The sequence below is a fragment of the Neltuma alba genome, unplaced genomic scaffold (genome assembly GCF_004799145.2).
Source record: "Neltuma alba isolate B1F8T4 unplaced genomic scaffold, ASM479914v2 tig00001210_pilon, whole genome shotgun sequence".
NCBI lineage: Eukaryota > Viridiplantae > Streptophyta > Magnoliopsida > Fabales > Fabaceae > Neltuma > Neltuma alba.
This window is the reverse complement of record NW_021632377.1, coordinates 631,640-645,384: the sequence shown is the minus strand read 5'-3', so window position 1 is coordinate 645,384 and position 13,745 is coordinate 631,640.

Here is a 13,745-nt window from a genome sequence, read left to right as displayed (position 1 = left end):
TTATCAACACAAGAGACGGTACAACCATGTTGCTGTTCAACGATGTGGAAAATATGTCCTACGGAATTTTAATTTCCATTTACATCTTCTGCATCAATTCATTGCCACCATAGCAAGTCAACAAAATAGTTGTGCATCAAAATCTAGAATTGATTTAATATTATTGTTGGTCCTCATGATTTAATTAGATTTTTTTTTTTTAGAAACCAGATAGTATTCCTCAGCCAATAGTTAGAGACCAATCCTTCTGAGGTGTAGAGATCATTGAAGTGGCTTTTATCTCTTCTAACAAAGCTTTTTTCATACACATGGCTTGATTCGAATCCAGGACATCATGTTTAAGGGACCGAACCATCTACCAACTGCACCGGGCTTTATTGGTAGATTTTATTTTTAATTCCTGTAGTTTTAAATTATGGTTTTGAATTGTGAAGTATAAGAACGAAAATCAAAATTCATTACAACCAGAAACACTATTTTAAGAATTAAATAGAATGTGCTTTTTATTCTCTATTTTTAGAAAATTAAGATTTCCAGGTAAACTTAATTATATTCATTGCTCTTTGCAATCTTTTGTAAAAATTAAAACATCTTCACCAAAAAAAAACAGCTTTATAAAAACGTAACTTTTTTTTTTTCCCAAATAACAAAACGTAACCATTGTCGTATGTTAACATCACGATGATGTGGGAGATAACGTGGATCAATGCACCGTTTTCTAAGTTGATTTGTCGAGACAAATAAAAATCAAAAAAGACAGAAAAATACTATCTTAACTTCATAATGACCAGAACATCTGCTAAATTTGCAAAATGTCGTTTTGGTCACATGAGACCAAATTGGCATTATTATATCAAATGAAAAGACCAAATCATCCTTCCTTTTAAATATTGTTTTTAAAGTATCACAGCCCCACTGGCCGGACGGTCGCCGGAGCTCTGGGAACAGCAATCACCAGAGCTCCAACGACCAGCAGAAAATTGGTCACTGGAGCTCCGTCGGTCGGAAATTTTTTTTTTGAAAATTTTTACAACTTCAGTATAACGGTTAATAACTTTTGTGATGCTGTTAACAATTTCAGTATAACAGTTAACAACAGGTTTTCTGAAAAATTCAACAAGTTATGGCGACCGGAAATAAATTTTTTGGAAATTTTTACAATTTCAATATAACAGTTAACAACTTTTGTAACGCTATTAACAACTTCAGTAAAGCGATTAACAATAGGTTTTTAGAAAAATTCAATAATTGGACGCCGGAACTCCGGCGGTCAGAAACAATTTTCTTGAAAATTTTTACATAGTTTAATAGCTAACAACTTTTGTAATGCTATTAACAACTTTAGTATAGCAGTTAACAATAGGTTTTCTGAGAAATTCAACAAGCTTTGGTGTTCAGAAATAATTTTTTTGAAAATTTTTACAACTTCAGTATAACAGTTAACAACTTTTATAACACTATTAACAATTTCAGTATAGCGGTTAACAACAGGTTTTTGGAGAAATTTAATAATTGGACGCTGGAGCTCCGGCGGTTGGAAACAATTTTCTTGAAAATTTTTACAACTTCAGTATAACGGTTAACAACTTTTGTAATGCTATTAACAACTTTAATATAGCAGTTAAAAACAGGTTTTCTGGAAAATTCAACAAGCTCCGATATCCAGAAATAATTTTTTTGAAAATTTTTACAACTTCAATATAACGGTTAACAACTTTTGTAACGTTATTAACAATTTCAGTATAACGGTTAACAACAGGTTTTTCAGAATATTCAAAAAAAAAACATTTTTACAACTTCAGTAATGCCGTTAACAAACTCAAAAACTTGTTGTTAACTGTTATATCAAAGTTGTTAATAGATATACAAAAGTTGTTAACCATTATACTGAAATTGTAAAAAATTTTTTTAAAAAAAGTAGTTGTTAAAGTTATAAAAATGCCATTTTTTCGAATTTTTAAGAAAACCTGTTGTTAAATGCTATACTAAAGTTGTTGATAGAGTTACAGAACTTGTTAACGACATTATTGAAGTTGTAAAAATGTTACTTTTTGGATTTTTTGAAAAGCTTATTGTTAACTGTTATACTGAAATTGTTAATAACATTATAAAAATTATTAACCGTTATACTGAAATTATAAAAATTTTCAAAAAAAAAAATTGTTTCCAGTTGTCAAAGCTCTAGCAACCAATTGTTGAATTTTTCCAAAAACCTGTTGTTAACACCTATACTGAAGTTGTTAATAGCGTTACAAAAGTTGTTAATCATTATATTGAAGTTGTAAAAATTTTCAAAAAAATTGTTTCCGACCATCAGAGCTCCGGCGACCAATTGTTGAATTTCTCCAAAAACCTGTTGTTAACCGCTATACTAAAGTTGTTAATAGCATTGTAAAAGTTGTTAACTGTTATACTGAAGTTGTAAAATTTTTTTAAAAAATGCCGAAGCTCCGGCAACCAATTGTTGAATTTCTCGGAAAACCTATTGTTAATCGATACACTGAAGTTGTTAATAAAGTTATAAAAGTTGTTAACCGTTATACTGAAGTTGTAAAAATTTTCAAGAAAATTGTTTCCGACCGCCGGAGTTCCGACGTCCAATTATTGAATTTTCCCAAAAACCTGTTGTTGACCATTATACTGAAGTTATTAATAGCATTACAAAAATTGTTAATTGTTATACTGAAGTTGTAAAAATTTCCAAAAAATTTATTTCCGGCCGCCGGAACTTGTTGAATTTTTCAAAAAACCTGTTGTTAACTGTTATACTGAAGTTGTTAATAGCGTCACAAAAGTTATTAACCGTTATACTGAAGTTGTGAAAATTTTTTAAAAAAAAATTTTTGACCGACGGAGCTCCGATGACCAATTGTCTGCCGGTCGCCGGAGCTCCGGTGACTACCGTTGCCGGAGCTCCAGCGACCGGCCGGACAGTGGAGCTGTGATACTTTAAAAACAATATTTAAAAGGAATGGCAATTTGGTCTTTTCATTTGATATAATAATGCCAATTTGGTCTCATGTGACCAAAATGGCATTTTGCAAATTTAGTGGATGTTCTGGTCATTGTGAAGTTAAGATAGCATTTTTCTGTCTTTTTCCCATAAAAAAAAGAGGGTGTTTGGGAATTAAGAAAAATGCTTTTCAAAAATACTTTTTCTTAAATCGAGATAAACTCTTCCATATATTTATTTCGTATACCGTAAAATCATTTCTGAAACCATAGTTAGTTTTCATTCAAACATCCCCTAAAAAATATTTAAAATAATAACTTGGATTGCAAAGCCTTTTACACTGTTAAGGGCAGTGACGGTTACTATTAACACTTTTTTAACCACTCAAGTTACTTATGCTTATTTAAGGTCGATTACATTATAGAATAAATTAATTAAATTAATAAAAAAAATATCATTTGGTGAGAGAGAAATACTATAATTACTTAATTATAAAATTTTGACAAATAATAATTTGACAACTTAATAAACCAAATAAATAATATAAACAATATGGATGCAAAGAAACCATCATAGAATTTTTAAAGGTGGGAAGAATGAAATGTCCGTGATATTTTGAAAAAAAAAATTAAAAAAGAAATATCTATCAGAACTAGATTCTCTTTCTGTCCCCCCCCCCCCCCCCCCAAAAAAAAGATAGTAGGCATTGCATGCTCAGGCTTCTAGCCAACTAAGCTTCAATTTTCAGTTGCACAGTGTGCAAATCAGCTGTATTGTTTTAAGTTGACGAGGAAAGTGCTGGTCAAAAAAAAAAATTGACGTGGAAAATGTGTACATGTTCACACACTTTGAACACGAAACACAGGTCAAATGGTCGGCATAATTTTTTTCATTTCTTTTTTTAAAAAATCAAAATAATTCAGATTTAATCAAGTCAGATACTCCTATAGTTTTTAACATAAGCTTAATTAACTAATTTGATTAGATTAACAATATTAGTTAAATTAGTAGTTAATATGATATATGTATTCTAAAATACCATAATTATTTTTATTAATTTTCTCCCTCATTCTCCAATCCTATTTAAATGTTATTATTAAGAAAATATCAATAGTGTTAATACGAAAAAATTAATAAACATATAAAATAAGTCTTATACATATAATAAATATTTTTTTATCCTAAATATAAGACCTTTATATTTAGAATTATGTAAAAATCTTATATAAAGTTTTTATATTTAAGATAAAGAAAAGTATTAACTTTTTATTTAGGCCTGAAACGTGTGAAGAGTATCACATATCTTTACAGATGATGACACGCGAGTTTGGATGGATACTGTAAGGAAGCTAGCTGGAAATTTCAAACTCATTGATCCGTTTTATCTGACTGTGCCAACTGTCAAGATGGCCCCACTTTAAGTTGACATGTCACTCCACAGTAATAAAAACATGCTTCATATACATATGTGCGTGTAATATGTATCCACATTCCAAACAAAAGTCATCATCATATGAGGAATAAGAACGTTCAGCGCCCAAAATAATTTGTCAAGTATGTCCCATATTTTAAAGTATTTTATAATTTACTCAGCATTTCAAAATATTTTTTTTATATGCATATAGTATCTTAGAATATTTTGTGATGCTAGATGCATCCTGAAGTATTTTTTATATTCATCCAACGTCATAAAAATACTAAAAAATAGTTTATGATGCTTAATATACATTTATTTAATGGATCTTTTGAAGAGTTAATGATGAAATTAAAACTACTCATGAAATAATACTTTAAAGGCACAACTACTTCTAAAAAAGATTAATACTTTAAGAACAAAATTATACCATAAAATATTTTAGGGTGTTGGATACACTTGAAAAAATATTTCTAGGTGATAAAAACACCACAAAATATTTTGAGACGCTAGATGCACATGACAAAATATTTCAGAGCATTTAACGCATCTTAACCCTAATAATAATGGTTGATGCAAGGATGAGATACTTTGCAAATCGGTAGAAGAAGATAACGACAGGGAGGACGATGAACTTGGTGATGGTCAGGCCACCTAAGAGTAGTCTATTTTCTGATATCTTCAACTTTTTTTTTTTGGCATACGTAGGGGTTCTCTTATTAAAGGTAATTATATCCAAGGTATTATTTAATAATAAATATGAGTACTTTTCTTAGCAGGAATTCGAATTTTGATTCATCACTAGACTCAACCTTTGTTGGTGAGTTCTTTAACTTTATGGCCAGCATGATTTAGCATATTTGCAGGGCCGACTAATTCAAATTATATTTAATGCCGAATATATATGGTATTTTTTGTTTAATTCATATGAATTACCATCCTTCTTTTCATTTTGATGAGGTCACTTTTTTCAGCTACAAGTTCAGGTTTCTTTCCAGAATAACACACGCAATTATATTCACAGCTTTGAAAATATATGTACAGCAGATTATAACATTTATCGAGTTTTGTTTCGTTTTCTCACCGTATCTTAAATTTTTTGCCGATAATTAACTTCATGTTTGATTCAATCCCATTCCATGCATTTTGTATTATGATGATTCACCTATTTGATTGGCATAGTATAGTGATCTAATGTAACATTGCACATATCTTTAATATAACAGTTAATTAACTAATTTGAGTAGATTAAAGATGTTAGATAAATTAGTTAATATAATTTTTTTCTAAAACACATTAAGCATTTTTCTTAATTCCTTCCCTTCCTCTCCCATTTGATTATTGTTGAGAAATATTAATAGGGTTAATGTGAGAAAAAATTAATAAACATATAAAATATGCCTTCCATATAGGACTGATATTAACTCCCCAATTAAATTCTATATTAAAGACAGAAGGAGTATTGTTTATTACATATTATAACAAATTAATCCACATCACATAGTTTTGGCTGTGTAATCTGAATTTAAATTCATTTCATTATAGATTGGTGCCCAAGAGAGGCAGCGCCAAGCGTTGTATATTTTTTACTATCTTCAACTTTATGGTCATTTCATTACTCTAAATTGTGTGTTATTTAAATAATAAATTGTAGAATTAGATATTTTTGTAGTTATAAATTTACGTTTTGTGAATGATAACTATTCATATCCGATTGATCGGATGTCCCCGAAGGGACATTTATGGGTCCGTTTGGATCAGCGATTGAAAAAGTAGTTTATTGAAAAGGTAGCTTATGGAGAAGTAAAGATTGGTAAAAGTTAAATTAGATAAGCTGAATTGTGTTTAGATTATAGTTCAGAAAAACTAGTTTGTAAAAATGAGATTGGAAAAAGGTTGTTTGGATTATGGTTAAGTAAAAGTAAGTTTGGTTATGAAATGACCAAAATGGGTATGAACTTAATAAATAATGAAACGTGATAAAAAAATAATTTCACATAATACAATGAAATTAAGATAATTTAATATGAAGAAATCAAATTTAATGAGTGAATTAAATTATGAAATTTTAGAAAAATCATAAAAAATATTTGATATATAAAGTGAAAGATGAAAAAAAATGAATTGAGATAATATAATGAAGAAGTGACATTTATAGAGTTAATTAAAATTGAAAACTTTACAGAAATCATAAGAAATAATTTGCAAGACAAAGTGAAACATGATAAAAATATGAATTGACATAACACAATGAATTTAAATTAATTTAATATGAAGAAGTGAAATTAATTGAGTGAATTAAATTTGAAAACATCATAGAAATGAAAAAAATAGTGCAAATATAAAGCGAAACATAATTTGAATGGATAAAAAAGTTATGAACTCCAATTTGTAGTATTGTGACAAAGTGAAATGAAGTAATATTACACAATTAATTAATTGATAAGCTATGGATAATTTGGTCTCTGATTGCATCACGAACGCGATTCATATACAATGAAGACTATGATGTAACATTTGAATACAATGATTGACTAGCTTCAGCTTGATCATGTTCACCAACTACATTACCATTTTCAGCTTGTTCAAAAAAGAACTCAAAGCCTGAATGCCTCCTTATAAGGTTATGAATAGCCATTGTTGCACAAACCAGATACACTTGTATTTGGAAGTCATAACTACGCATGTTTTATAAGATTTGAAATCTATTCTTCCAAACACCGAATGCTCTTTCTATTGTGCACCTTAAACTGGAATGATAATAATTGAAGGCTTCGTTACCATTTTGGAATCCTACTTGTCGTCGGAAGTCCTGAAGGTGGTAGTGCTCAAATCTGTATAGACCTAGATATCCATTTGGTGTTGGATATCCCGCATCGACCAAGTAATATTTCCCTAATGATTCATGAAACAATTTAAGAGATTGTGAAATGAATAAAAATATGAAATAATTAAAAAACATGCGTGATTAGAACATATAAACAAATACTTGGAGGTGGATGAGGGAAATCAAGAAATGAATTTGTAATATCACTGTCAAATATGCGATCATCATGTGTAGATCCCTCCCATCCTGCCAAGACAAAAGTGAAACACATATCCCAATCACATACAGCCATGACATTTTGTGATGGATTTCCCTTTCTGCCAATAAATTTGTCTCGTTTTGTAGCGAGGACAACACACTGTATATGAGTGCTATCAATTGCTATGATTGCGTCCTTAAAAAATGGATAGTAACGTGGATCATTCTCAATTTTTCTATGAGTTTCATGAAATGTAGGATCGATGGGTCAAATAAGTTCACTCGATAGGCTAAGGCAAGCTTGCAGTACATTGTGAAAGTGCCTACTTACAGTTTCCCCTGAACATTGAAATCATTCTTGGATCATCCTATTGCATTGTCCATGTGCAACCGTGTTTAAAAACATCGCGACCATTTCTTCAATTCCTACATACTTAGACTTTTGTAAACCATGTTCCTCCAATTTAGTACATAAGAGGTGGAAAACATCTTTGTCCATTCTAAACATTTCATGACATCGATCATCATGCCCATTCATAATGCCTTGTACCCATAAATTTCCTGTCTGCTCACTAGTTCTGCACGGTTGTTTAAACATGTACATTTCACAATGATGACCAACCAATGCACCTACTGCTTCATATTGTGTTAATTCCTCATTAATCATGGATAACCGTGTTGAATGGTCATCTTCATTTGATCGTGAATCGTTATTCCAATTCCACAAAGTATCTTCATTCCATGGTGAATCATCGTTCCAATTAGCCATTTTTGGAATTAACCCTGTAACTGTGGTGACAACAAAATGTAAGCATTATAAGGATTACACTAAACAAATTGTAAATAATTTTCATACTGCAAACAGAAAAACCAAACGCATAGATGACAAGTAGAAATTAGCGTAAATATATTACATAATCATTAATAAAGTTCCTACAACATGTCACATCAGTTTAGGTTAAAACAGCAAGTAATTCAAGTTAACAAGTGCAATACCAACAGTAAAACAACTAAGTCTCAAACTAAATCCTAATCTGCAGGTCCCTTTCATGTGTCTAGGTCTTGTGATACCGGTATCAACCATGCCAACAACTTGCTTCTATCATGCCTAGCCTACCTCAACCGCATAAGCATCTTGGCACATGCATAATATAGTTAATTGTCACCATTAAGCTCCTCAATGGTAGTCAGGTGTGCCAAAACCTTATCAACTAGTTGGGGATCTTCAACCAATGCTGCTGCTCGCTTGTCAGAAGCAGTTGTTATTACACTCAGGCTACCAGAAATTTTGGTAGACGCAGCTACTTTTTTCTTCTTCTTTGCATCAGACATCTCACCCTTCTTCCTCTTTTCATAGCTTTTTGAGCCACTTGGTCCAGTACTCACGGGGTTGTTTAAGTTACAACCGACGAAGTCATCTGTGACCCCTGCACTAGCTATTGGGTCAACACTAAAATTTTTATCCTCACTATCCCCCGACCCTTCCTGTTGGTCCAGCCTGACTCTATAAACATCCTCCTCCTCTTTGTGTTAACTTGTGGAACAGGTACCGGTTGAGGCTGTGAGGCTGATGGTGCGTACATATAGTCTCTCGAAGTCACAATATCTTTAAATATTCTCATCAAATCTGATGCAAACATCAACCCCTGATGTCTAAATTTCTTGAAATTGGGGTTCACCTACATTAAGATAATTAGGCAGAATAAAGTAATGTCTGAATTGATATTTGAAATCAAAACTCAATCAACACAAGTAGTTACTAGTAATTTTCGGTGCCACAACTCATCGAAGGCCAACACTCTATTTGTGGTTGCATCATAATGAATGCCAGACTCTCTAGACATCAGTTGTTCCCACAACTTTCAATCCTTTCTCAATATGTCAAATCTATTTTTCAGTTGTCTCTTGTCATAATTTTTCCCACTCCTTTCTTTAAAATTCTTTTCAATTTTGCTCCATTCAGGAATTGTAAACGATGTTCCTTGTTCCTTTTGCACTATTTGCTTGACACAAACATCGATAAAAATTTTTGTCGTATAGGATCCCATATTGCTTTTCCTTTATCATAATCCATTTTTCTATACAAAATAATATATAACTATAAGACTTATTTAAGCAACCAAACAAGCAACCATTATTCAAAATAATTTCACACATCAAACACACAAATGATGTTCAAACTAATCAAGAGGAAATGTAATGTAAATATATAAATTCAATGAAAGCGCATTTAAATGACCAAAATATATATTAGTTCTGTTTTTTTTTTCTATCCTCATGGATGATGGCCTAATAGAAGGGAAAAAAAAAACAGGGAGAACACACTCTTTCAATCTCTGGCTTCCTTACTCTAATAGTTCAATATTCTTCTTGCAGGTTTATTACTTCGGCTCTATCTAAATTTCTTTTCATTTCCTATTGCATTCTTCAGATGGAATAATATTTTTATATGTGTTAGATGCATTCTTCATTTCCTGTTCATAATTAACAAGCTTCAAGTTTGCACCTCTCATGGATGATTCCAATTTTTTAATGACCAACAGTTGCTCGATCCTTCTTCTTAGTTTTTTTTCTGTTAGATGCTAATACCAACAATTGCTCATACAATTTTTTCTTTCCTGTCAGATGCTCATAATTATGGAAAATAATTTTTAACATGTGTTTCCACCTCTCTAACTTGTGTTTTTTTCCCAAAAAAAACTCTCATTTTGCACGAAATATGTGATGGAAAAAAAAACATGGGACACACGGTTGGGGACACACGGCTGTTTACAGACCTTTGTATTACCGTAAGAGCAAACATCCCAACAAGTTCAGTTTCTAAGAACAAAATCCATGCTTGAACAAATTATATGTAATCGAATTAACATCATCATGGTTGTTTCTTTAACTCTACAAAAGCTCGGATGAAGGAACTAGAAACAATGAGTACCTAGCTTAACCAGACAAAACACAGCTCGGATGAATTTGCAACATTCACAGTAGCTCAACTCCACAACAATTCAACAGCTTGGCCATTACATGCAACCAGAGAAACGCAGACAAAAAGTGGGTCTCGTTTGGTGGACAATATTTACCCACTCAGCAGAAAATGAATGCATACATGGATGGGGGACAACTTATTACCCCCTTGTCTTAAGTTAAGCAAAATTTTTAGTGATTTTTTCCCATTATTCATACACACGTACGTGTGTTTATTTATTATGGTTTAACACTTTCTTCTTCCCACTTTTTGGTGTAGCCCACAATTTAAGACAGTTAGATTCTATCGGCTTTTTAATTAGAGTCACTCCCAAAATATGGTATGTAAGATGTGTCAATTTCTAGTTAGTGTGTGTATTATCTCTGTTTATAATCAACATATCAATTTATTAAAATTGAATATTTTTAAGGGACAAGACCTAGATCAACCGGTTTGTGGAAAATTTTCCACATCATTTGCAAGAAAGTATGATCAAAGTGACAATGGTGAAGGTGTTGTATTAAGGTTTTGTTAGAATTTGATAAAATCTGACTAGAACAATGAAAAATCTCAAGAAAAGAAGTTGGGAAATTGAGCGTGAGCTCAAGTGATAAATGACATGCGGAAATATTACAAGAGTTGAGGAATCTCACTACTAGTGAGACAAAAGGTGAAATTATTCACTTAATCGTACTTGTTACTCCTCCAGTTCTAAATATAAGACCCATTTTTATAGTGTAAATTATTTACACTATAAAAATGGGTTTTATATTTAGGATCGGAAGGGATATAACGTTATTATACTATTTTAGGTCTTAATTATACAATGTCCCTACTGTTTTTTATTATTAACATAAAAGCTAATTAACTAATTTATAGATATTAAGAAAATTAGTTAAATCGGTTATTTATAACAAATATGTATTGACTTGCTTAAACTACTGTACTCTCCCGTTCAAAATACAACTTAAACCTTATTAGAAGGATTTAGTTTTGTCTAAGTATTTAATGAGTTTTTTTCCCCCAATTTTACTCCATATGTTCTCTTTTCTCTTTAATTTATTTATTATATCTTTTACTTATTTTTTTTATTAATAAGGGTATATTTAGAAAAAAATACATACATTACATATTTATTGTTTTAAACTTATTTTAACTAGTTTCTTAATAAACGTAAATAGATAAAATTTAGCTTATATTTTGAATCAAAAGGAGTATTTAATTGAGTATTGGAAATACCCCTAAGTGGGAACCACCTTAATATGTATAATTAATATGGACATTTTAGAGAAAAATTATAAATCGAGAGACAAAATAAACTAAAATCTTATATTTAAAACTGAATTTTTTTATTTAGTTTTTATATTAACAACATGAGCTAATATAATAAAATCCCAAAGGTGCATGACAGGAACCCAAAGAAACCAAATAAATACAGAATTCCAAAGAAGGCAAAAAAAAAAAGGTTATCTGAATTATATGCATGTTTTTTCATACAATTATTTGATGTGTATTATTGTATATCAAACTCATATTGCTGGTAAAAAAAAAAAACTCACATTGACGTAATATTAGGTTTAATTTAGCAGTTTTCATATAGCGAGAATTTCAGTGGAGGACCAGAATATATTTGGCCTAAAATATTTTGAAATTTCATCGCAGGATTATTAAAGGGCTGATTTGACACTATGTTTTCATGATTAGTTACTAAATTACCTTTCACTGATTTTGGGGGGAAAAATCCATCCTCTACTACACTGTCCACTTAAGTAAACTTGTCGTTTCAATAATGCTCGCTTGTCAATTTACTACCCAATTAACAAATTTTCGCAATAAAATTGCTTACTTCAATAAACCTTTAATATTATCCAAACACAAAATAATCTTAAAAATTAATAAATATTATAATTTAGTAATTTATAAGTCCCATTAGTTATTTACAACAAAACTTTTATAATTTTTTAATAAATTTGTGTTGTTATTAAATCACAAGATAGTTGGAGAAATTAACAAATGCAACTCAAGTTAACAATTCACAAATTTTTACTAGTTATTCATAACAAAATTTATACAATAAAGTTGTCACCGGCTCATCGCAGTTCCAGTTATGGTGGTCGAATTCTCGACTGCCACCAGAGTGCCTTTGTCAAAAAAAAAAAAAACAGAAAGGCGGCTTTGAAGAAAACATTAAAAGTAATTGGGTAAAAGATTTAAACTCACACATCCCAAATTAAATTCATGGACTAATTAAGAATTTGTGAATTTTATCAACTTAATTAAAGATTTTTCTATTTTAGGTGATTTTTAACGAGAGTTTCCTTTAGTTATATAAATATAAAAATATTTCCAAAAAATTAACATTTGAGATCTGTCTCGACTACAAGGTAAACAAAAACAACCTTACTTCTGATTATGGTTGCTCCATATACACAAGATTCCCAATTGTGTCTGCTCCGCATATATAATGATAGGAGTTTGTATTACTCATGCGGTTACGCCAACTTAAATGGGTGTTGATTAATTTCTTAATTATAAAAAAGTTAAGCAGTTGAAATCTAACTTGAAAGATATAAATTAAAGGATAAAGATGTAAATTAATCATAAAAATTTTCGTTTGGGAACTTCTGGGTATTCGTAAGTTCTTTTTTTTGGGTTTAATATCACTCTAAAAATTTAAAATCATATTAATTTTGCCCCTTATGATTTAAAACCTTCACGAAGATATTAAACCTAGAAAAACTTAGGACAAAATTTCATTAAACCGTACATCGAATCAGACATGTGCAGTGCATTGAGACGTAGAGGCCGAGCACGCGGTGCGTAAATGGTCCACCACATGGGACCCACCAAAAATTGATTTGCCTCTCTGTTCACGCGGCAAGCCCGTTCCGGTGAACAATGCCAATATAAGATTTTTATCTCATCTCCCGTCCTGAAGGGATGAAACTGAGATGGGACAACAACGTCCTGCTTTCTCTTTTTTAAAAAAATAATAATAAATTTTTATATAAATTTTTTTATGTTATAATGTTTATTTTTTATTGAGTTTTTAAAGATTAAAAACATTATAAAAAATATTATGTAAAAAGCTCAATTATATAGTATAAAAAAATATAAAAATAATACTGTAAAGAAAAAGTACCATAAAAGAAATACTATATAATGACTTTATGAATTATTTTATTGAGAAGAGAAATTTTGTTGAGATAATACTACAACTTAAGAGCTAAAATCACTATAAAAATAATCATTATTATTAATAAGTACATTAAATAATCTAATAATAATTATTACTAAATAATTTTTAAAAGAAAAAAAAACCTTGAGACGGGATGGGATAAATTAAACACCCCTACTACTTCCGGTTCTAATTATAAGAGCTAGTTGATTA